This window comes from Cyprinodon tularosa, unplaced genomic scaffold (genome assembly GCF_016077235.1).
Source record: "Cyprinodon tularosa strain WSP-4 unplaced genomic scaffold, ASM1607723v1 ctg332, whole genome shotgun sequence".
Taxonomy (NCBI): domain Eukaryota; kingdom Metazoa; phylum Chordata; class Actinopteri; order Cyprinodontiformes; family Cyprinodontidae; genus Cyprinodon; species Cyprinodon tularosa.
Genome location: NW_024039044.1, coordinates 1512665 through 1536455, shown reverse-complemented (window position 1 = coordinate 1536455; position 23791 = coordinate 1512665). Strand labels below are relative to the sequence as shown.

Here is a 23791-nt window from a genome sequence, read left to right as displayed (position 1 = left end):
CCTACTTTGTTCATAAGATCGGTCAGATGACACAAAAACTGCCTTGTCTTGCACGCACAGAACCTGCAGAGGAAGCACTGGGTTAGCCAAAAAAGATCATAACTGCAGTGATGTAGCCCTCAGTAAAACCCGTATTCAGACTGAGACTTGCTCTGGTGTTGTTGCTCAAAGGCACATTTTCATTATTATTCAAGAAAGCAGAGAAGTAAACTTTTCTATGTAATTATTATTGAATTATTAAAGGTTTTACAATCTACTAGAAACGTCTCACTATCACTGTGCATTGGAGGCCTCCATCTTTATCTATATTGAGAGTTGTCAAGAAAAAATGATGTCTTTAGGTTTCTTAATTGGGCTGCACCTCGTGTGTGGTTTCAAGTCATATCTATGTCAAAGCCCAAAATGCACCTTCAGTTGAAACATCATAGATATTTACATAGACCTTTGTTTCCACAGACCCACATTTAATCTGATATTTTTTCTTGTTTTATGTCAGGAAACAAAAGGCCCAATTTTTTTTTTTTTATTTCCAAATCCCACATATGATATGTATATTTCTAAAGTTTCCCCAAATTCAGGTCCCGTACATTTGGTATTTGGTCAAATTGGCTTTTAAAGTCTCACTTTTTGCTTTCTTTCTAGAATATTTCCACAGTAGTTTAAGGAATTATGGCCTCCTTCCTTCTGATAGAACTAGGTCAGGTTTGAAGGCCGCTTTGCTTGCACACCCTTTTAGCTCGATACACACATAATCTTTTGGGCTGAGTTCAGGACTTTTTGATGGTCACTCCAAGCTTAACTTTATTTCCTGCCTATTTGATGAAGTGCACCGATCCCTCCTCCTGGGAAACAACATGATGTCACCTTCCCTGAACCTGGCAGTCGGGATGTTTTTTCAAGCTTACAAGTTGCCCATCTTTTTTATTCCAAATGCGTAAATGTTAACTTTTTTTCAGATTACAGGACATAGTTTAACAAATAGAATACTTGTTTCTTTTTTGATTTGCAAGCTGCAATCTGGTCTTTTTATTGCTTTTGGAGTAATTGCTTCCTCATCTCTAGTGGCTTTTCAATCCATGTTAGTCTAGGACCTGTTTCACTGTGGATGAGGACTGCTAGCTTCAGTTGCATCTTCATAAGATCTTTACATTTTGTTGTGGGGTCCGACACTTTAAATTAAGACCAGTTAATCTCTGGAACACAGAGAACACAAATTCCCATGCTGTTTATTTTTGCATTTACTTTGGTAAAAAGATTAACATTTAACCCGCAGCATTTGGAAATCGATTAATGAACCTGATTAGTACACGTCTTGAGTTCTCTTTTCGATATCTTTTAATTTTTTTCCATGATGTCACCAGTGTTGGCAGTAATGGTCTTAGTTACATAACAACAATGTTAGCAACAGATTAGTTTTTTTTTTCAAAAAGGAGTAATCAATTAGTTTTCACATATTGATAATGCCTTTAAGTAACTTGTAAACTAAAGCTGCTTATCACTGTAACCCAGTCAAAGCAGCTTTTAATAAGTGCACACTGTCTGTTGTGGCGAGAAGACTACTTTGCATGCAGAGACAAAGCAGGAGTTTGAGATGCAGGCATACATGACCTCGACTGGCTGAGGGGACGTAATGTAGGCGTGTGTGGGAGGCAATGGGGCAGAGATCTGCGTTCAATATAACGTTTCTGGACTGGATGCGCTCGTTGAAGTCAAAGGCTAAATTTTCCTGTTATTTGCTCATTATGTCCGGAAACTAAGACAACACAATTCTGCCTTTGTTCGTCAATACATCGCTTGTTACTTCTTCAGTGTTATTCATAATTCAATATTATGATATAGGCTACAGGAATGTTTTTACCTGGACATTCTAAAAACTTGATTGTTGTTTTTGTGTGCATATTTCTTTGTAAACTGTGACTCCCTTTTAATCTTGTAGTAAGGTGTTCAGTATATTATATATATTTTTGGCAGTTTTACTGCTTAATAAAATATAACTTTTCAGCATTATTGCAATTTTCATTTTTGTTGTTGTTATATAACCTTTATGTTAACAGGAAAGAAAACCATAAAGATTTGGAATCTCTTTTTCAAGGATGTCCTGGCTTCCTTTGGCAATTTTATTCTTAGACTTAGACTGTTAATGCCCATAAATAGCCAGTTCTTAAACACATTATTTTCTTTAACGTTATTTCTTTACAAACATTAACCATATTAGCCATCTCTACATGAATATGTAGCACTTGAGTGCTTTGGCGCGATTGTCCAGTGTTGGGCACGTTACTTTGAAAAAGTAATTAGTTATAGTTACTAGTTACTTCTCCCAAAAAGTAACTGAGTTACTAACTGAGTTACTCCACAATAAAAGTAACTAGTTACTAGTAAAAGTAACTATTGCATTACTTTTGCATTTCTCGCCCCCGTAAACCTCACCACCCGGCCCCCACCTTCTCGCCGTGTGTTTCCAAAGCCAGCTGAATAGAGCGGAAGACAAAGACAAGAACCTGCAGACAGTTTAGCATTTATTGCAACTCAACGTAAATGACATCAGGGGGGAACGCCATGTGAAGGTTTATAACAGGACATTCAGATCCGGTGAGTATATGAAATTAATAACTGGGGATGTCTAATTCTGAAATCCTGTGTGTTTGGGTTGTTATAGATACTGCAACATCTATCTATCCATCTATCTATCTAGATGTATACTCTGTGTGTGACATAAAATATGGATCTCCATCCCTGCCACAAAGGCCATCAAATAATGTTTAAAATAAAAAAAAACAGTAGGTTGAGAAGGCAGAGTATCCATCCATCCATCCATCCATCCATCCATCCATCCATCCATCCATCCATCCATCCATCCATCCATCCATCCATCCAGATTTCTCCCTTTCTCCATATAGGCTATCATTTCTGGCTGTTGTCAGGTTCATTTGATCGTTCCCGCTCTCCATAGTTCTCCTGTGGCGCGAGCACAGGGCGACTGTTGCGCGCCTTAGCGAGCATGCGCGTTTCCTGTCGCTTGCGCGGTGACTCTTGCCGCCTGCGCTGTGTGGAGATGCAGAGGAAACCGTTATGTGATGGGGAAACGCAGCTCTACGTAACACCGGTATTTCCATGTGGAAAACGCTGTTTTGCTGCTGGAGTCATCCTCACTCTCCATCTCTCTGTGTGTGCTGTACGTTAACACCCACCAGCAGAAACACCCACCTATTCAACTGACAGATGGATTCTCATCCTCCCCTCTCTCATGACAAGGCGCGCACCTCTTGATGACCTAAAATAAATCTTTAATATCTCTTAAACAAAAGTAGCACAAACAATATTTTTTTCTGCACAAATCTGCACTAATGTTGCACTAACCATTCAGTCTATTTGCAGAGTTTTTTGACGTGGGTGGGGTGTCAGCTTCACGCAGCGGCGCACGAGTCCTATCATGAAAAAAGGCTCATTGTGCGACCTGAGTAACGCGCAGTAACGGGGTGCCTGCAATGGTAACTGCGTTATAGTTACAGTCAAAGTAATTAGTTAGATTACTCGTTACTAAAACAAGGTAACGGCGTTAGTAACGCCGTTACTTTCAACGCCGTTAGTCCCATCACTGCGATTGTCCCACCACAAACAAAAACCGTGTAGATTAATGTTTTCCGATATGTAGTCCCTTTGATTTAATGTATTAATTAATACTAACTATTCTACATGTAATCATTTAACTTGAAGCTATCTTTAAAGTTCTCATAACAGCAAACTCATCCAAGCTCCTTGACATTTTACAACATAATAAGTATCTGTGGAGTTACTTTGCTTCGTGACTTGTTACCTAATTGAGCAATGACTGGGTTACTTATTCAGATATTTTTTGTGAACTACTGAATTTAACAAGGCTTTTGTATAGGCCACTCTATAAGGGTGGAACTCAAATGCTCCTTCAGACATTTTAACTAAAGAAAGTGTCTGGGATTTTTTCCAGCTTGGAAAACGAAATCCAGTGGTTTGTTTTTTTTATACTTTTTTTTTACTTTTTTGCAAAAACTATGACCTAGATGACTGACAATCTTCTCCAGCATACTAAATCTAGGAAGTTTTGTATTGTATTTATTGCATGCTATTGAAGTAACCAAACACTGGATGTCACACAAAGAAATGGGACTTTGGAGGTGATGCCTTAAAATAAATCCATGGGTGGGCCTTTATTTAAATGATATTTGTTTGTCCGTCCGTCCGTCCATCCCTCCGTCCATCTGTCCATTCGTCCATCCATCCATCCATTTTCTTGTGCCTATCTGTTGTGTCGTGGGAGTAGCAGCTTCAGTAGGGAGGCCCAGAAGTCCCTCTCCCCGGCCATTTGGGCCAGCTCCTTCAGGGGAACCCTAAGGCTTTCCCAGGCCAGCCGAGAAACATAGTACCTCCAGAGTGTCCTGGACCCCCCTTTTGGGTGTCCTTCCCGTGAGACGTGCCTGGAACACCTCACCAGGGGAGGCATCCTAACCAGATGCCCGAGCCACCTCAACTGACTACTCTCGATGTGAAGGAGCAGCAGCGCTACTCTGTTCTCCCTGGATGACTGAGCTCCTCACTTTGTCTCTAAGGGAGAGCCCCAGAAACAATACGGAGAAAACTGATTTCGGCCGCTTGTATCCTGGATCTCCTTCTTTCGTTCATGACCCAGGGCGCATGACCATAGATGAGGGTAGGGCCATAGATCGGCCGATAGATTGAGAGCCTGGCCTTTTGGCTTCGCTCTCTCTTCACCACAACAGACCCGTACAGCGCCCCCTTCCCAGCAGACACCGCTGTCGATCTCCCACTCCATCTTACCTCATTCATTTTGCTAAATTCTTCCCTAATTCCAAAAAGTGCATTGTATTCTTGCTTTCTGTAATTGACTTGGAGGAAGAGAAATTGATTTGATTTGATGTCAGATAATAATTATAATGCATTATTCTCTAGAGTCTATTTAAATAACTGGTAACCACTGCATGTTCTTGGAGCCTAATGTTAAATTTTGTTTCTATTTACATAAAAGAACATAGCTTCACTGAGCCCTGTCTATGTCTATGGTCACATGCTGTATATGAAGAATTTAGATTTATATCACTATCATCAAACAGAGCAAGAGCTCAAACCAAGATATTCTTTTTATTCTTTCAACCATTTCCCTGGTGTTCTCCTGTTCCAGGTGACGACACACTGTTGGAATCCACTCCTTATGCTGGTGGTGATGTCTGGGAAAAACTCTGTTGCTCAGATCTCTGCAGACACAAACTGAGGACGTGTTGGTGTCTTGTTTCTCTGGGTTCTTCTCTTTTTCTTCTTAACCATTATTCTCTGTGCTAGGTTTTGTCAAGTTGTCATTTTACTGTTTTGCACTAAAAAGAAAAAAAGTTTGCTAAGTAGTCTGTAGCGCTGTGATATGGGTTTGAGGGTGTTGCCTACCTGTTGTTGCATTCTTATATTACTGTACTATATATTAAACATGCATGTGTGGGCTCTATGGCTTTACTCAACATAGATGAATCTGTGTGTGTGTGTGGGGGGGGGTCATGCTGATCAATGCTTCAATGCTTTGGAGGACCATGAGGGCCTTGCTCTCTCTTTCCTCTCCAGACTGGGTGTAGATCCATGGGGGAGGTGTTGCTTCTGCTCACTCATCCATCACACACTTTATTTGGGTTGTAGAGGAAAGGGAAATAAAAGAAAAAGGAATTCCAAAAATATCAAAGGTGGGGGGTGGGAGCGTCAAAAGTTGAAGAGTTTGGGGGGGGGGGGGGGGTCCTGCACTGCTCTAGGCTCATGGCCACTTCTCTTAAGCAGATGCCGGGAAAAAAAAGTCTTACCCTTTTGACCCCCGGCCATTCTCTGAACCGAGCTCTGATAACAAAAGGAAGATAAAGCCAAATGGGGGCCGATTTAGTTAAGATTAGCAAAGACGTTTGTGATTTTCACAGAGGTGTCTGATGTGTGTGTTCTAACATTTTTTTTTCTTACAGTATGTGGTCCACGTTCCCAACACATGTGACTTTGTTAGGGATAAAGACTCATCCGAACTTTAAAAACGATGTTCCTGGGTTAGTGGTGTAGCTTAGGCATAAATAGATTGTAGATTGTGGTTTGGGTAAAGTACATATTGTTAATGGTTGGATTTAGGGTTATTTTCAGGGCTAGCAAAAGAAAGGTTTAAAAAGGACTTAAAATCAATGGAAGTCAATAGGAATGAGCATGTGGTTCTTACTACATTTAGGAACATGAGAATGTATGAGTAGGTGGGTGTTTGCGTGTATATCGATGTGTGATTTTGTAGGGGGTGCAATCTAGACAGTTTGGTTTAACATTTGTTGGTGGTCTTTGAAGTTCTCTGGTCCTGGCTGGTCAGCATTTCACAGTTGAATTTGTGAAAAGACAATAATGGAAGGCCGACAAAATATATGCCATATCAACCCTAAGATTTTTTACAAGTCAGTTCACTGCAGTTCTTCTAAAAATGTATTGTACTACTGTAAAAACTACAAAGACCTCATTAGATCTAAGAGCTACAAACTTCTAAATTAAAATATTTAAGCTGCAAAACTTGTTTCTCAGAATTATTTGTTGATATGAAGCTGATGTTTTATACAAGACCCTTACATCTCCAAATTCTCTTACTAAAAAGTTCCTGCTTTGCATCATGAAGAAGCTGCATCTGGTCATTCAGATATATATTTTTGTAGTAATGTGACCATGTGTTACCAGACTAGCGGTAGTTAGTGTCCACCCAAATGTGCAACAAGTTGGGCAGAAAAAGTAGCATTTGGCCTGTTTTTTTTTGTTTTGTTTTGTTTTTTATTTGCTTGGCAGGTTTTCAGCAGGTATTAGTATGCAAACTTTGAACAAAAGTGTTGCCATTGTTTAGAAGAAAAATGAAAAACTTTTTAACAAAATGTGTCCCTATATCCATATTTATTTATTTATTTTTTTAATGTGGAGATTGGTAATTCAGTGATAGCCACTGGTTAAACAAATGTCATCATGAAGTTGAATATAGATGTGCTTCCATTAACATTTCTTTGCGCATTTTGAAGTCTCGCTTGGGCTGAGTTTTAGTATCTTCTGTTCCTCCATAATTCCCTGTCTTTCTTCCTGAACATTCCCTTTTTCCTTTTAGCCCCTTCAGATCACTGGTGACCCAGGGTTTAATATTAGGGAAGCATTTCACTGTTCTAGTGGGGTGGTGTTTTCTACACAGAAGTTTATGTAGTTAGTCAAAAACTCAGTCCTTGCATTGTTGTCCTCTCGATGTGGCTGCACTGTATATCCTGGTTTGTGACCTTGTGAAGCCTTGTTTTATTGAAATACAAAATAATTAATTCCTAATATTCTTGCTGGGTCCTTGGAGTTCATCCATCTTGTCTGCTAAAGATTTTACATTGCCAAAAGAGATTGATGGAAGAGATTCCTTGAATTTCCTCCTTCTTTCTCTCCTATTTGCCATCCCTGGCATCTTCTTTTCAATTCATTTGGGACTTGGTGATGTATTTGATGTGTTTATTCATTTTTTGAGATGTTAATAACCTGCCCCCTGATGTAAAAACTAATTTCATTGCTATAGAATATATTGTAAAAATGTCCCAAAATAAAATATCAGCAACACAGCATCTTTTGATGCTGTGCAGCTGAAATTAGGTCTTTTGAAGTTAACTTCTTTTAAGAAGAATATCAGAATTAGCCTGTTGAACATGTGACATGTAGCCAATCACAAAGCTTTTTAGCCCCCCACCCCAGAAAAAAAACAAAGAAAAAACATAAGATTCTGTGAGATTTGTCTGTGCAGCACTTTTTTTGATTAGGGTATGGTAATTTTCTTACAGTTTATGTTTGTTCATCAGATGGTTTGATTTTAGAATTTGTTCCCAGATTTTAAGTTGATGGAAAGCAGTGAAAGTAATCAAGTTTAGAACTTTTTTTAGAGGTTAGTTGCTTCTTACCCGTTATCATCACATATTCAAGCAACTTATGTCACAAAGAGACTGTTGATGTAGTATGTTCTTTAGTATGTGCTTTCAAAGGGGATTTGATAAAAACAAATGTGCTCATCATTAGTTGTTCTAGACCTGTGATCAGATTTGGACCCCTTAAATGAAGGTTTTATGATGTGTTTTAAATGACATTGGTGGTAATGTGTGAAATCCATTCAGTTTAATTAAGTCATTTATTAAATGATTTAATCTTATTTAATCTAATACCTGGAAAAATAATTTACATATATATTTCAAAATTCAAGGATCTAGAGTCCATTTGTTTTAGGAACACACCTGAGCAAGGCAGGCCAGGTCAGTGCAAAGACTGCCTGTAAGTGCAGTTTCATGCTTCTGCATATTTCTGGTGACAAGATGATGTTATAAGTCCTAATAATTGGTTTTAACCAGGTATTTTGAATGCAAAACAAGTATTTATAGTCCATTGGCTAGAGAGCTAGGTAATATTTTGTACAGATTCACAGCCATATAAAACTAAACTTGTTCCCATTTTAATGCAAAATTGGGTAAATATTTTATATTTCAAAACAGAAACTTTCGGTTTACTCCTTAGAAAAAGTTTAGCTTAATCCCCACCATTGTGATGTAAAACTAGGAAAATGTAAGGTTTTTTCACCATAAAAAAAGGAAACCTGGTTCAATTATCCTTGTAAGAATTTGCGTTTCTTTCCTCTGAGAAGCTTTTCCAAGTCGGGGCTCAGAGGAAGCCTCCTGAGACTTGATTTGAATCACAAATGTCTTTGGTTTCTCACTTGTTCGCAGGTTTTGGTCAGTTAAAGAATTCTGGTACCCATTAAAGCTTTTGACAATGACTTTCACTCCCAGTGCCGCTGCAGAATTCCGCCCCCCTGCTGACCTCTCCTTTGCTGTGAAGTTTGAGTTTCTCTGGCCTGTTTTAAAAGATCTGACTGGTTCAAGAAAGCACCCAAAAAATCTCTAGGATCAATGTACCCTCCTTCCCCCTTTTGCTCTGTTTCTCCTTTCTGTTCGTTTTGGACTCTTACATCAGCTTATCAAAGACTCTGCTCTGTCTTGCGGCAAAATTTTACATGCCCATCATAGACAAGATATGAATATTCAAGATGTTGCAAGGAGCAAGTAAAAAGCAGAAAATATGAAATTCGAGAGAGGCATAAAATGGAGAGTGTGGGATAACATGGAATAAGCCAAATTAGTACATGTAGATCAATTTGAATCGTACACAGTATCCAACTGGAATTCCTCATTTAGAAAGTTTTCGCAAAAAGGAGGGACACTAAGTACAAATCTTCGAGCTGCTTGGGTAAATCACCAAGTAGCACCTGCCTCCATGTTGAGCTTTAAGCCAATCACAGTAGCAGTAGCAGCTGTGACGTATCAAATTCTTAATTTGCTTTTTAACTAGCTGAGTTAACTGATAAATCACACTCTTACCAAATCTGATGGGCAGGAGTGCGCAAAATCTTTACCATCCACAAAGGCACAAATTGCATACTTTTGGAGAATTTCTAAAATGAAATAGAGATCATTCCAGCTGAAACCGGGGCAGCCATGTTTGTTTTGCTTTGGTCACTTCTGGATGATATGTTGACGTTATACACGTCACTGCGTTTTCTTGATCTGAAAGATTCTTTATCAAGGCCAGTGCATCTGTTGGCTCCTGGCTAGATGTATTTTCGGGAGTTTGTGATTTTACAAACCTCGTGAAAATTCATCTTGCTAATAAGGTAAGGAGTTCATACATAAAAACATGCCTACTGTATGGGAAATAGCATTCTGATATTGTTCTGAAAATCGGACAGGAAAATCTGGACAGGAAAGACCAATAAAAGAGCAATTTGTTGTCAATATCCGATATGCCAATATTTACAATACAATGCATTGATAACTGATACAGATATTTTTTTTCACTAGAGCTACTTACAGACACTATGCAGTTTTCCCTTCATGTCCTGGACAGCTATTTCAAAGAACAGTTCTGAAGCTTTAAAAAACATCCATATGATTACATTTTTACTGTCAGCATCTCTACTGTGGAAGACTAGTGCATCAGTTGGGTGCTCGTGAGCCGCTGCCATTGCAAGCATAATCATTAGTTGTTTTTCACAAAAACATGCATTTTAAAATATTGTTTAACTCTAGTATAAACCCAGGAACATATGATGTAGTCCTATAGCGGTGCTGTGGTGAGTGATGTGTGGAGGTGATGTAGTCTGATCATTATGGTGTTATCAGTGTTTTTTGATTTTGTCATTATTTCAAAGATTAAAAATGAACCCTTGTGATCTTATCATTCATAGTCATACTCATCATCCTCAGTTTATCCATGTCACAGCATTCTCCGCTGGGACTCCAAGCCTTCCCTCTCCCCAGCTCCCCAGGCAGCTCCTGCAGCTTTCCTGGGGGGAGGCCTGATGTATTCTTTGGCTAGCACAGGGACATAGTCCCTTCCTCTTTGTTCTGGGCCATCCACTGGGCCTCCTTCTGGTGGAATATGCCTGAGGTGTCAGTTGAGAAACCTCAGCTGACTTCTCTCGATGTGGAGGAGAAGCCTCTCTACTCTCAGATGAGATCCACAACCTATGTCTTATGGAAGTGCCCAACCATCCTGCAAAAAGAGCTAATCCCAGCCGCTTATATCTAGGATCTCATTCTTTTGGTAATGATATAGATTTCATGACAGTAAGTGAGGGTAGGACATAGATCAACTAATAAATGGAGTTTTGACTCAGCTCTCTTCACCACTACGGACAGCGCCGTGTTCGCATTTTAGCAGCAGCCCCACTGATCTCTCTATCGATATCTCGCTCCCCTCAATTGTGGACAACAACCAGAGATATTTGAACTTTTTCAATTGAGGTAGCGACTCCCCTCAAACATAAAGGGGATACACCATCTTTTCCCGGTTAAGCATCATGGCCTCAGACTCGGAAGATGGCTGATCCCAGCTGTTTCCCAAAAAACTGTAATCTCCTCAGTTCATGCTGTAGGTCTTGGAAGGAGGGAGTCAGCAGACCATGTCATCCACCAAAGAAATGGCAAAATCCCCTGGCCCCCAATCCAGACCCCTTCTGGTCCCTAGCCTAGTTGTCCTGTCCATGAAGGTTATGAACAGGAACAGTGACAGAGATCAGTCCCTACTGGAGTCCAATATGCACTGAGAAGATATCTATGATGGGGCCATAATGATCTAACTATTATATTTTCAGTAGTAAATAATACTGTGAAGTATCGGGAAACATCAAACAGCACAAGTTTACTTGGTTAAGCTTGTTTAAATAAAAGATTGAAAAAATTACACATTTGTGAGTGATTTTTTTTGTCAAAACCATCCAGTTGCACCTTATGCAGCCTTTAAAGGCGCAGTAGGAGATCTTGGAAAAACTGTTCCAGCAAGCTATTTTTTTGAATATACACAACCATGCCTCTCCCTTCAGAACATGCCTCGAAACCACGCCTTCAAAATACATGAGTGCATGCTGTCTGCAGCGCTGATGCAGCGATTCAGAGCGCTATGATCACTCCTCTGAAACAGTTTATTAACGCCTAAATTAACTTAAGATGCCAAAATCTGCCAGCAAAACGTTAGCTTTTGTTATCTTGGTGCCTGCAGTTTGGATTACGTACATGAATTCAAGCTGCCGTGGCAAACCACGAATAGACGACCGGGCCATGGCTGTTGTTGAATGGGATTCCTACTAGTGACAGCGCACTGCCCGCATACGGGGGTCTGAGTGGCTCCGACAAAAATTATATTTGCAGGCAGAACTGTAATCTGGATTAACTGACTGCACTGATGGTGTTTTCAGGTTGACTTTCTCACTTCAAAATAGATTCAAACTACTTTTTACCCACTGATCACAGCAAATATAGCTGCCATTGTTAGTCAAAGAAAGAATAGGGTAGCTCCACCCAAAGCTCATGTCCAAGCTACCGCCACCGGGTCGGGTTTGGCAGTCTGTCCCCATCCACAGGGGTTCTTGGACCAGCCCCGTAGCTCACGGCTTGGTTCCAATGCCCGGTCCAGTCCAGTCAACAGCAAAAGTATATGATTAAAAGTTTACAAAGTTGTAGTAGGACCTGGGCTGTACCACTCAGTATGTATGCCTCACTGGTACATTGCAGTGCAGACTAAACTAAAGCCATTAGCGGTGAATTGCTACTGTATCATTCATTGCTTACCTCATGCCTGCAGTATTGGTGCCTATTAAATGCATTATGTCTGCACAGTGTCTCATTGTCCTCCATGAACTCCAGCATCGTCATCTTAACTTGAAGCTGCTTGTGTGCTGCACAGTCCCTATGAAGTTTTTGGTTAAGCCTGTGCCTTCTATGGCTTTGCAGTTGTTCCTTGAATGAACCAGAAAAACAGGGTGTTCTTTTTTCAGTAAAAGAGTTCTTTCATAAAAAAAGAGTTTTATTGTTGGAACTAAATAGTATACAACATCACTGACAATGTACTGTATAAAATTTTTTTTTTTACACCACTAGTGGCTCGTTTTTTTGACAATAGGCTGAAAGGAAAGGGGATATTAGAGAGGGGGAGAGACATGCGGCAAAGGACCACAGGTAGGATTAAAGCCCGGGTCGGTTGAGCGGACGATTAACTCCTCAGTACATTGGTCGTGCACGCTAAACACTGCACCATCGAAGCACTCCCAATCTACAGTAATTTAATAATTCTAATCTTTTTGGTTTACATAGACTACTTACATTGATCATGATGATGATGATGGTGATGAGGATTCAATATGAAGTCATTTTCCTACCTAAAGCTTATTTCTGCTGTGGGATAACCATTGTTTTGTCCTTTCCTGGTAGGACAAGTTCCACCCTGTCGTCAGCCCAAATAAAAGCTTCTTACTTCAGCAGTAACTGCAGTCACTATTCTCCTTCTTCTTGTTGTTCTTCCTACACCAGTTTCCCGCACGTGCACAATGTGATCTATACCTTCCTTGCTTCGGTTGTCGCAGTACCGCGACACCCACTGGCATGGCATGCGTACTACAACTCTTTTCTAACTTCAGGCAATTTCGTCATTGCACTTTCTCTGAAAATATCTGTATTTAGCTTTGTTCGATGTGGATGTAGCTTCAAACTGATGCAAAGGCATGTTTCAGCCTTAACCATCTTTGTCACTTCACTGTTCTTCCCCACATCAGCACCCATGCTTTGTTTTAGAAAGATGAGTCAGTCGAATTTGTTAGGAAAACCTTTGAATTTGCCTGTTGTGACTGGCCTATAAAGACATTGTGCATTGACCCAACTTCATCCTAAGGCCATCTGTAGTTTTAAATCAGGAAGAAGAACCTTTTTCTCTGCAGGTACACAACACAAACTGGTAAATGCTGTCACAGACAGAGGAGCTGGCTTTGACTGTGAGAGGTTGTGGTGAATACCAAGCTGTGATGAGAGGGGAGGTAAAGGAGAGCTTTGAATTAACCACGTTGTCAGAATATCCCAGGATGACTCACACCACAAACATTGTCCGTTAGGTTGAGGTTTCCTGCAAGCATACATCTGCCTCATTGTGTGGATATCAGTATCTGCATGTTATTGTTCATATTTCTGCTTTTTGTATTTAGATTGTTCTTAGTGAGAACACATTAGGTTCTAGGTCAGACATTTGGTTGACCCGATTCAGGCAGATACTGGCTCTAGACAGATACATGCTGCCCATTCCATCAGCTTGCATTCATCTGAAGTGTGTTAGTGTAGATATTAGCAGTAAGCCTGGCAGGAGTATTAGTAGTGATGAGTTGAGATTAACATATGAGGTTTAACAGAAATCGGTTTCCGAAAAAGTGTATATATTTAAAGAAACATTTCAGTTTTTATAAATAGAGATTACTTTTTCCAGATTTCCCATCCTCACTCCTAACAATACTCTCTGTTGTTGTTTTTTTTCCAGCTATGGGAAAATGGATGCTCCATACTGCTCAAAATTTGTCTCTGAAAAGAAAAGGATACAAGGCAAAGCAGATAAAAAAAAAAGCACCAGAAAATCTGGATCAGGGTTCTGGACAACTTTACATGTGTACAAATTGATGAGCTGAGCAGCAAAGATCTGATGTCAACTGTAAAAACAAATCAAAGGTAAGTCAGAGGGCTGAGCCTTAACTGTGTGTTGGTTCAACAAACATTTACGTTCTAATAAGTTTTCTAATGTATTTGGGGGATTTTAAGACCTAGAACTGCAAAACGTCCCTGTTAAATGTGTATCTTGCTCTGCTCTGAATCTTTGCTGAGGGAGAGGTTTACTGAATTCTCAGGCTCTCTCTGGCAATGAAGCCCATTGATTGCGCAGCTCATGTCTTATTTCCACCCCCAGCAGTTCATGTCTGGCCCCAATAGTTGGAGCAGTCCTCCTATTTCAAAAACTGCACTCAGTGTACATTTCTGGTGTTTGTAGCAATGGCAGCGCACCATAGCTCTCAGCCTGCATCTAAAGGCTGATTTGTGCTTGATATGTGTGCAAGGTCCACACAGGGCAGCAAGGGCAAATTACATGATTTTAGTAAACAAATCCCCATAATGTGGCTTGAATCTTGCCTAGAAACATTTTTAGCTCCAGAGACATGACGGAAAAGTAACAGCTCCCACTGAAGTGGATTCCCGGATAAAAATATTTACAGATATTTTACAATTTGGCTAAAAAAAACTTTTCCAGGTTTAACAAATTATACACCGCTCTTGAGAGAAAAAGATTCTCATTCTTGGATGACATAAAGTGTTATTAAGATGTTGAAAACAACTGTGTTTTCTATTTGTACCGTGATGTCTCTAAGATGTAGTGTAATTTTGTAAGCTCACCAGTCTGTGCTTTACACTGTCCCCCAAACACTACGAGAATAATGGGCACAGTATGCCTTGTAAGGAAGTTGAATTGTCTGGAGATTTGTGAATTCACAAGCTCCTGAATATACATCTCTCCAAAGCCAACACATGCATTAGCCTTGATACAGAAATGTTTCGGACCAATGAAATGCAGTGACATGTGTCACGTCACTTTGTCGCCCACAAGTAAAAAGCTGAAGGAAAACAAAGATGGCTGTTTTAGCTGGCATAGCCTGTATTTCTTTTTGAAAAAAGAGCAGAAGGTCGTGATTTTTGCCTTTGTGGATGGGAAAGATATTTGCGCTCTCATCCTGACTGCATTTGTTAAGAGTTCAATTAATCATTGAAATCGCTAGTTTTGAAACAAATCAAGAATGTGATGTCACATCTGCTACTGATGGTTGTGATTGGCTGAAAGCTCAAGATATAGGCATCTGCCAATGGTTGACTTACTGAGTCAGCTCAAAGTATGAATTATGAATGTTACAAATACTATTATGAACATTATGGATAATATTAATATCAATTTTATGATTATGAATGTACTGCCCTCTTGCAAATACAGTCCACAGGAGCCTCCTTAGATTGATACTGTGGAGAATTCAAATTGAACTACAAATGTAATCTGGTTTATGCCAGGTTAGGAAAAAGCCGCAAGAAATATTAAATGTTGCAAAAGCTGTGTCTGCAACATTCTGCATGGAGCAAAAATGTGACAAGCATCAAGGGCTGTGTATGCAGCAGTGTTTGCAGTTATCTTGTCACAGGTATGACGCAGATATTTTTGCTTTATGCCCAATTTTGAACCATGGTCTGCGCTATGTTATTCCACACCATAACGCTAGAGGGACAATCACAAACAAGCTAAGATTGTGAGTTTCCGTGTGTCAGTTTGACGAGCTTGTTGGCCATCTACAACCCCTCATCCAACGCCAGAAGACAGACAGTTCACCTGTGATTGTTCCTGAAAGACTGGCCATGGCGCTGCATGTTTTAGCTTTTGGTGCAAACCAACAGAACGTCGCACAGAACTACAAACCAGCATTGTGTATGGTGTCTGGGATAGTGTCGGATGTGTGCCAGGCGTTGTGGATTTCACTACAGCCAGAGTTTCTGCCATTAGGTACCAAACAGAAAATATGCATAGTGTAGAGCGGAAGTAGAATTGACCAATCAGAGGCCTCCTTTCTTTTCTCCCTTTGACATAATCTGCAGCAATGTCTGCGGTCACCTGAAATTTTAATATCTGCGTTAACTGCTACACACAAAGGCGATGTGGTTTCTGAACATAAACCAGGCTTAAGTCAACTTCAAGTAAATCACATTAAGGAGACACACTAGAGGTTTAGGTGCAGTGCTGCACCATTTAGATTAGCTGTAAAGAGCTGAACAGTTCCTCCAGGTTCAGACTGGAAAGCCATCTCTCTGGCTTTAGGGTTAATCCAATTTCCTGCTGCTCACCATTTTCACCATAAGCATGACCATTTTCACCTTTTAACATACTTTTAGGCTAGCTGTTTTATGTATTTCCCTTGGTTAATGTGGGGAAGAATAGAGCAGGTACCTTGCAAATGGTTGATTGTGAGTTCCATTTTAGCTTACCCCAGTCATATATTGATGTGTGACCGAGCACTGACCGCCAAGTTATCCTGCACCTAACTGAGTTTAGGTACAGGAGTAAATGCTTTGGTGAGTGTGACTGGGTGAGAGTGCCTATATTGGAAAGTTATTTAAATGACCCCTACTGTATGTGTAGAGAAAGTTTATAATAATTCAGCCTGAGCACAGAGAAAACTTCGTGAGTGCGACTGTCAAGAGAGTTACACACTTAAGTGAGAGACTCAAAAATTATGTCTAGGCTTGGTTTGACAAAGGAGACTAATACATGCAGAAATGAATTAATTTCAGTTTTTTCATTCTCAGGTTAAATGATTAATGTTTCTTTTTTTATAGAATTAACATAGGTGTAGTTGTTACAGAACCATTGCTTAATACCATTAACTGCACCAAGTGTATCAAGGAGGACAACTAAAAAAGATTATTCCGGCTATTGCCACTGACAAAAAACAACCTTTTTTTATTGAATTGAATGTCAATGATTTTATTCTGTTCTTTGAACCATGTACACTTGAAATGATTAGCAGCTCCTGATGAAGCTGTTGGAGCAGTTGTATGTGTTATTATGTCTGCTGTGGCATTAGATGGATCTAATTAGCCCCCTCTGAACATGACAAATTGTCCACAGGAAAAGATCTAACTATGGAAAACATCACAGCATGCGTCAGAACTTCAGCACAGGAAGCAGTAGTGAAAACCATAAAGTTCAACATTGGAGCTGTGTGGGAATTTTGATTTAGTACCTATGTAGGTTTGAATAGAGCTATTTTTAAAAATGGCTGAATAGTGAATAATTTGGGTTTGGTACCTACTTTGTAAATTCCTGTCATAACAGTTGAGACATAAATGGATTTGTACCATGTCGTAGTGGAGCCCACTTTCTGCCACCGACCCCAGGGTGAGAGCATAATGACATCCACCACCCATGTGAGCTTCCTAACAGGTGGTGGGACAAACAGGCAGGGTGACACAGGGTCATCTGTTTCTATCACAGGGACAGAAATGATGTCCAGGGGTTGACAGGGCTGTTGTGTTTTTATCAGCCTGGGTGGGTTGTGCTTTTGCTGTGACTACCTGCCTCTTCAGGGTAAAGACTTTCTCTGAGGATCTATGGAAAAATGTGGCTTTCTGCCAAGTGCCCTGATTAGTACCCCAGCCAGTTCCTGGGTCAGCTTAGAAGACAAATGTGTCTGCATCAGCCAGGGGATTTCCACAGTCTGAACTGTAATTATTCCTGCTTACAGTAGAGCCCCGACATTCTGAGCCGATGTTCCACTTCATAGGTTGTACAGCATTACCCTGCTCAGGCAGCTTGGATTAGGCATGGAAATTTGCTTTATATATGCTTTAAATACAGTGACTTATTTTCATATATGTGAGTTTTGGATGTGTTTGATCAGTTAGTACATTCCATGCTAAAATATTTAACAATGATAAAATTATATTTGTTGGATATTAATATGGACCGACAGTATTATAATTTAAGTCCCCTGTCAAGTCCTTGTTTTTTCTTGCTTTCAGGACTCTTTCAGTGCTGTCTGCACAATAAACTTCTTTCTGGCATTTGCCAGAACAAGCGAGACCGGTTAATGGTTCGGAACTTTGGCTTATCTGGGCCATCGATGCAACAAAGGCCCTAATCATCTGCAAAATAAACTTACTTACATGATTGTTAGACAAATTATGCATTAAACAGTTCCAGATAAATGGCTGGGTTGCCAGCTCCTGCACAGCTAGAGGTTGTACGGTGTTGTTTAAGTCTTTATTACCCTTCTTTCCGTTTTTCTTTTTTATCTCACTTAATTTTTTTTTTTTAGAATCTTTATACGTCAATTCCAGACAACAACATAACCTGTGTAAACCAAAAAGCAGCTTTCAACTAATGATTGTTGGACATGAATTGCAAATAAGTAAAATTAACTCTAAAATATTCCAACAACAATTAGAAAAAATCATGGGACAGTCTCTGCAACTACGAAGGTTGTCAATGATGTATTTAAGGCACTTAATTCAAGAGATTACTGTGCTGCACTCATTTTGAACCTGTCAAAAGCTTTTAACAAGGTTGACCTTAAAATATCATGTCAGATGCTTTTGGACATGGGATTCCCAGATCAGACCACACCTTGTTTTTTAAACTATTTCACTGGGCTCAAACAGTTTGTACAACTTGGTTGTCTAACATCAACTTTTTTGGATGTTACAAAAGGAGTAGCTCAAGGCTGTTTTAGAGCTTACCCTATTCGCCATTTATACAAACACACTGGGACAGCGTCACAAAGATACAGCTGTGCCTCTCTATGATGATGATTACCTGTATGTGATGTACTGTCATCCAAAATCCATAGATTCAGTTTTTCAACATCTGTGAGCTTCCTTTGAAACCATTCAATCTTTATTTAAAGAACATGGGTTAATACTGAGTGCAGTTAAAACTAAAGTTACAGTATATTATTTGCTAATAGAAAAGAAATCCGCTCACTGCCTAAAATTGTATATTGATTTAATATCATCTTATAAACACCATGGCATGAATGATACTCTGAATTTTATAGGGCATATTAAAACTTTGTAAAAAAGTTCAAATTTATCATATTAAATCCTGTTTTTCATACATTATCAGACCTGGACATAGTTCAGGTCTGCCTCCTGCTTGAGCCAGGGCATCTGTGGTTGTACTGTAGCTTGCCACTATTAGTTTCTGAGTGTGTACATGCATGGGTGAATAATTAAATGATGTGTAAATCAATCTACTGTACCCTGACTTGAAACTTTATAATTACAGGCTACTTACTACAGTATTTACCATGATTGATTTAGACTACACAAATTTATGAAAACCATTTTTGGGTCTTTACACATGCTAGACTGCGTGTATTATGAAGTGCCTAGACTTATCACAGATATTAAAACAATTCTCTCTACCACACCTTGTTCTCGTTGGTAAGCTGGTGCTGACTACATTCGCACAGACCCTTTCATTTATAAATATACTCCCTATCAGGTGCCTCTTCAATAACGTTTTTGTTCAGTGTTCCAGCTCTCTGAAAAGGAAGAAAGGCCTTCCCCTTCTTAGCCTCCAGCTGGACCATATTTCAGCACGACCTGAAGCTGTCCAGTCTGGCCACACTTGAAGATTTTAGAGTTATATTAAAAGGACTGGAGATGGGGTCTAAGGAAATTTGATCTCACTTTTGGCAGAAAATTTTAAAGTAAAATCAATAATTGCTGTTCCAAACAGTTACAAATTTTCCAAGATTTGCGTTGAAATTCGGTGCACACGGACACTGCGCTGAGGGATGTGGGACCTGAAATAATGTAATTCACAGAAACAACTGAATCTGAATATTTTCTTTTGAAGCAAACAACGAAAATATGACAAACAAGTGCAGTTCCTTTTTTAGATTTCTCATTGCCACGCTAAATTTTATATGTATAGAAACTGATGAAGAGATGTTCTTTTTTTATTGTTTTGGACTCTTACAGCATTTCATTTTTATGAACATTTTCACAAATACTTCAGCCTGCTGGATGGTTTTACGTAATTAAAATAAACATCAGTTTTTCTGCTGTACCAAATGATCATCAATTCAACTCCTCTCTACCAAAAATACACTACCAAGTTAGTTTAATAATGAAATCATTAATAAATGCAAGAGCTTTACTTGATTTGGATGAATATGATGAAATGCACTTGAGTGACCTTTCAAAATAAGTTTGGGAAATGTCATTATAGAGTACATCAAAGACAAATACAGGTGTATGAAGAGATGATCCAACAAGAAGAAGAATACATAGAAGCACAAATAATCTATTAGTTTTTATCTAAGGTTTCCACTGTACAACAAGGAAACTCTCACTGGTTTGTGACAGAAATACTTAATATTATAATATTTTTTTTCCTTTTTGCAAGGCAGCCAAAGCACCTTTCTAAAACTGTGGAGCACCTCTGCTTTAGGTTTTGCAGTTCAATGAAAAAGCAATTTTATGTATCCTTTCTTTACATTACATTGAATAATATTTTTAATATTTTTCTGTTTATGAACAATTAAAGACAGCCACATAACATTTATTAGGCCACTTATTTTTCAGCTGCCACTATAACGGGTTCTGCTATGATTGCTAAATTGAAAGATGATATACATGTGTAAAACTTTGTTAGCTGCTGTTAAATGTTCTTTGCCTGAGAGCCACTGATTTCTCTTAGTCTTCTTTTCTTGCAGCTTGTAGCTAATAAAACTATTGTTACTTTAGAACCCAAAGGTAGAGTAAAAATTGAATTCATATGCTTGCTTCTATTTTCTCAATACATGAAATCGTAGGGAAATGTTAAATCGAAAGGGAACTGTTTTCTATTTCGCTGTAATATTTCATAAAACTAATTTAAAAAAACATGTTTTATTAGTTTTAATTGTTTGTTACAAAATGAAAAACCAATGAAGAGATGAAGCAATGGAAACAGTAAAGATGAACCGTGCTAAATCTAGTACTAGTTCAACAGTAGGGCTCGGCGCGGTTCAATTGTAGCTCGTTTCTCTGATAACAAAGAGCACATGAGGAGACCACATCATCTTCTATTTGCCATCAGCTGACTTATTTCACGTATTTTCCAGCATGTCCAGCTATGCAATTCACAGATCTCTTAACCTGTTCACAACAATAAATCAGAAGAGCGTGATTTGACCTGGGATGATTCAGAGACCGAGGCTCTCATTGAAATTTGTGCGGAGGATGCTATCCAGGCACATTAGTTCGTGAATGTTATGGGCGCCAGCATTTTTGTTTGCGTAATCCCTGCTTTGTGAGCTTTAGTATCATGGACCACCTATAGGAGGCAAGGAAACGTGCTAGTGGGATGTGTAAATGGTTTTAAAAACCAAGCTCAGCACTGTTAACTGATCCAAACTCTTTCTGAACTTGGCACAGATCGGTTTCAGAGGGGTAGTGTAAATGGGGCATATGAATCCCTGCTGCGCTGCTGCACTATAGGCTCCATAAGCAAGATAAACTGTTTATACATACAACTGCATTTCGCTTTGCACATTTAAACATATGTTTATTTTGTGGTTTAATTGTTCCTGTTACTGTCCTTTGCTGCTTTTTCTGTCCGTTTTATGCTGTATAACTTATTTGCTTTGAAATTGTCCTCTCAGGGACAAATAAAGATATTGAACACTCCTGTTAAACAAAAAAGACATATGTGCCATATTGTAAGTAAAAGTACGAACAAGTCAGCAGACTACAACTGAACAAAAACAGCAACAAAAAAAACTTCAAATACTGAGGAAAAAGTGATTCTTGATTTTATTGCAAAATGTGTAAGGAGTGGATATAAACTAACCACTTATTCCTTTAAATTACATTTTTTGATGTTTTAAGACAATACATTTTGTGTTTAAACTCACCAAGCCACCTTCTAATATCGGCGAGGGGGCAAATCGGCAGATAATTTATATACTGTAGCTGCTTTGTTTGACTCAGAACAAGCTTGTGGAATGTATGTCGACCAATATGCTATATTCTCATAGTGAGCACATGGCTACTTATTTGGATAGAACAGAATGAAATGCCATTTGCATGTTTGCTGCTCTGTGAGTAAAAAAAAAACAAAAAACACTCCAATAAATTCTAATATGCGCTATGTTTTCTAAAGTTGTTGACAGTCACCCTAGGAAGGGGCTACACACAATTATTAAAATTTAAATTATTTGTTATCACCAGACTGACTCAAGGCTGAATCTAAGCAAATTCGAGGGGTGATTTCTCCATAAATATACATCGAAATGGTCATATGTACTTCAGATCTTTATTGATTTCCAAAAATTTGATATCATTGGCAGGCTTAGATCCCATTCTCTTAGGATAGGTAAATAGCTCTAAACATTCCCAGGTAGACTTGTCTATGGCATTTAGTTATTTACCATTTTATCTTTAATGTGTAGCAAATTTCAGAGAAGGTGGCAGCTGGGTATTTAGCTGGACTGCTGGTAAAAGACTTGAATGGTGGGGTTCTTTGAAAATGTCTAACTGACAACAAACACCTCCATGCTGCCCTGAAAAAGAGATTGGGAGTAAACTTGTGTAATAGGGAGAGAATAAAAGAGGACTTGGACAGGGTTCTTGTAAATAATTGCATCCATTGTCCTCTGCCACTGTTGGTTATGGTCACAAGCTGTTTAGTAGGCCCCTGTCTGTCTGGTGCTTACCGTGAGCCCTGTGTCAGCCGCAACTACCCTGACGGCAAAAACTTGTGCCAGGGATAAAGATGCCAGATTTCTGACCCAGTGGCCCCACATCTGATGTGCCCATGCCAGGGGCAGGCAGTCCCTGTGCCAGCCATGAGATTCAGGGCGTGCTGTGTGCATGCTGCTCATCTGTTAAATAAAGCTGGTTCAAAGAGCACATTCTTGCCCCCAGCCCGACGGCGAAACAGAAAGCTCTGTTGCTTGTAGTGTCAAAGCACCAGATTGTTTCATTTTATTGCTTTGCCTTTATCTGGACTGGCATTGCATCAATCTGATTCGATGCAGCTTGTAACTGGGTTCGGCTGTTTGCTGTGGGAACAACAGATGGCCTATTTGGACCATATTACCTGAATGTCTTATCTAAAGTGTAGAACTCAGTCCAAGTGCTCAGATGTTTTAAGAAAGCTGAGAATGTGACGCTGAATGATTTGGCTTGTTTGGATATTAGCACCCAGTTTTTCTTCAAACTTGGAGACGCATGTTGGGGTAGATGGGGGTTGAACTTCCTCTACTTAATTTATTTTATCTGAACAAATGGCCCTTTGAGTCTGAAAGTTAAAAAGCCATGAGTGTGATTACAGAGAGATATAAGCTGCCCATAGTGCATTTTCTACTCAACATTAACTACATGAGCCACCATAAACTCTGAGCTGAGCTGAAGAGCCTGTCAGGAGACGATACTACAAAGTAAACTTTCAACAGGAATAAAGAATGATTGGAGATTCCTTCTCATCTCCTGCATGATTTCTGTATTATCCATGCATGCTATATGACAACTAGAAACCCTGCTGAATATTTGGTTCTATAATCAGATATGTTGGAAGAATCTGGGAAACAAAGCATGGTCTACATGGTGTGTGTGGGGCTCTGGTAATATTACCATGTACCTAATTCAGAGTTTAGAGTCTGAGTGGAACACACAAGCTGAACTGGGGAATGGAAGACAGATGCTTCCAGGCCGCTTTCTCGCTGTCTAAATTGCCTCTTTCCTCCTTCATCTAGATGGGCTTAGGAGTCTTTAACTAAGGAGAGGGTGTGTCTTGTTGTACTGTATGGTGCATATCATAAAGTAAAAGCAGGCCTCTGTAACAAAGTAGAAGTGAA

At 39.4% G+C, this 23791-nt stretch overlaps 1 long non-coding RNA gene across 2 annotated transcripts in view; it reads left to right on the top strand.

The window, feature by feature from the left end:
• Nucleotides 1–23791, top strand: part of LOC119789179 — a 184497-nt gene that overhangs the window by 91578 nt on the left and 69128 nt on the right. For both annotated transcript variants that reach the window (XR_005281551.1, XR_005281552.1), the window contains exon 2: nt 13900–14084. This is a non-coding gene — a long non-coding RNA (uncharacterized LOC119789179). The remainder of the gene's footprint in view (nt 1–13899; nt 14085–23791) is intronic.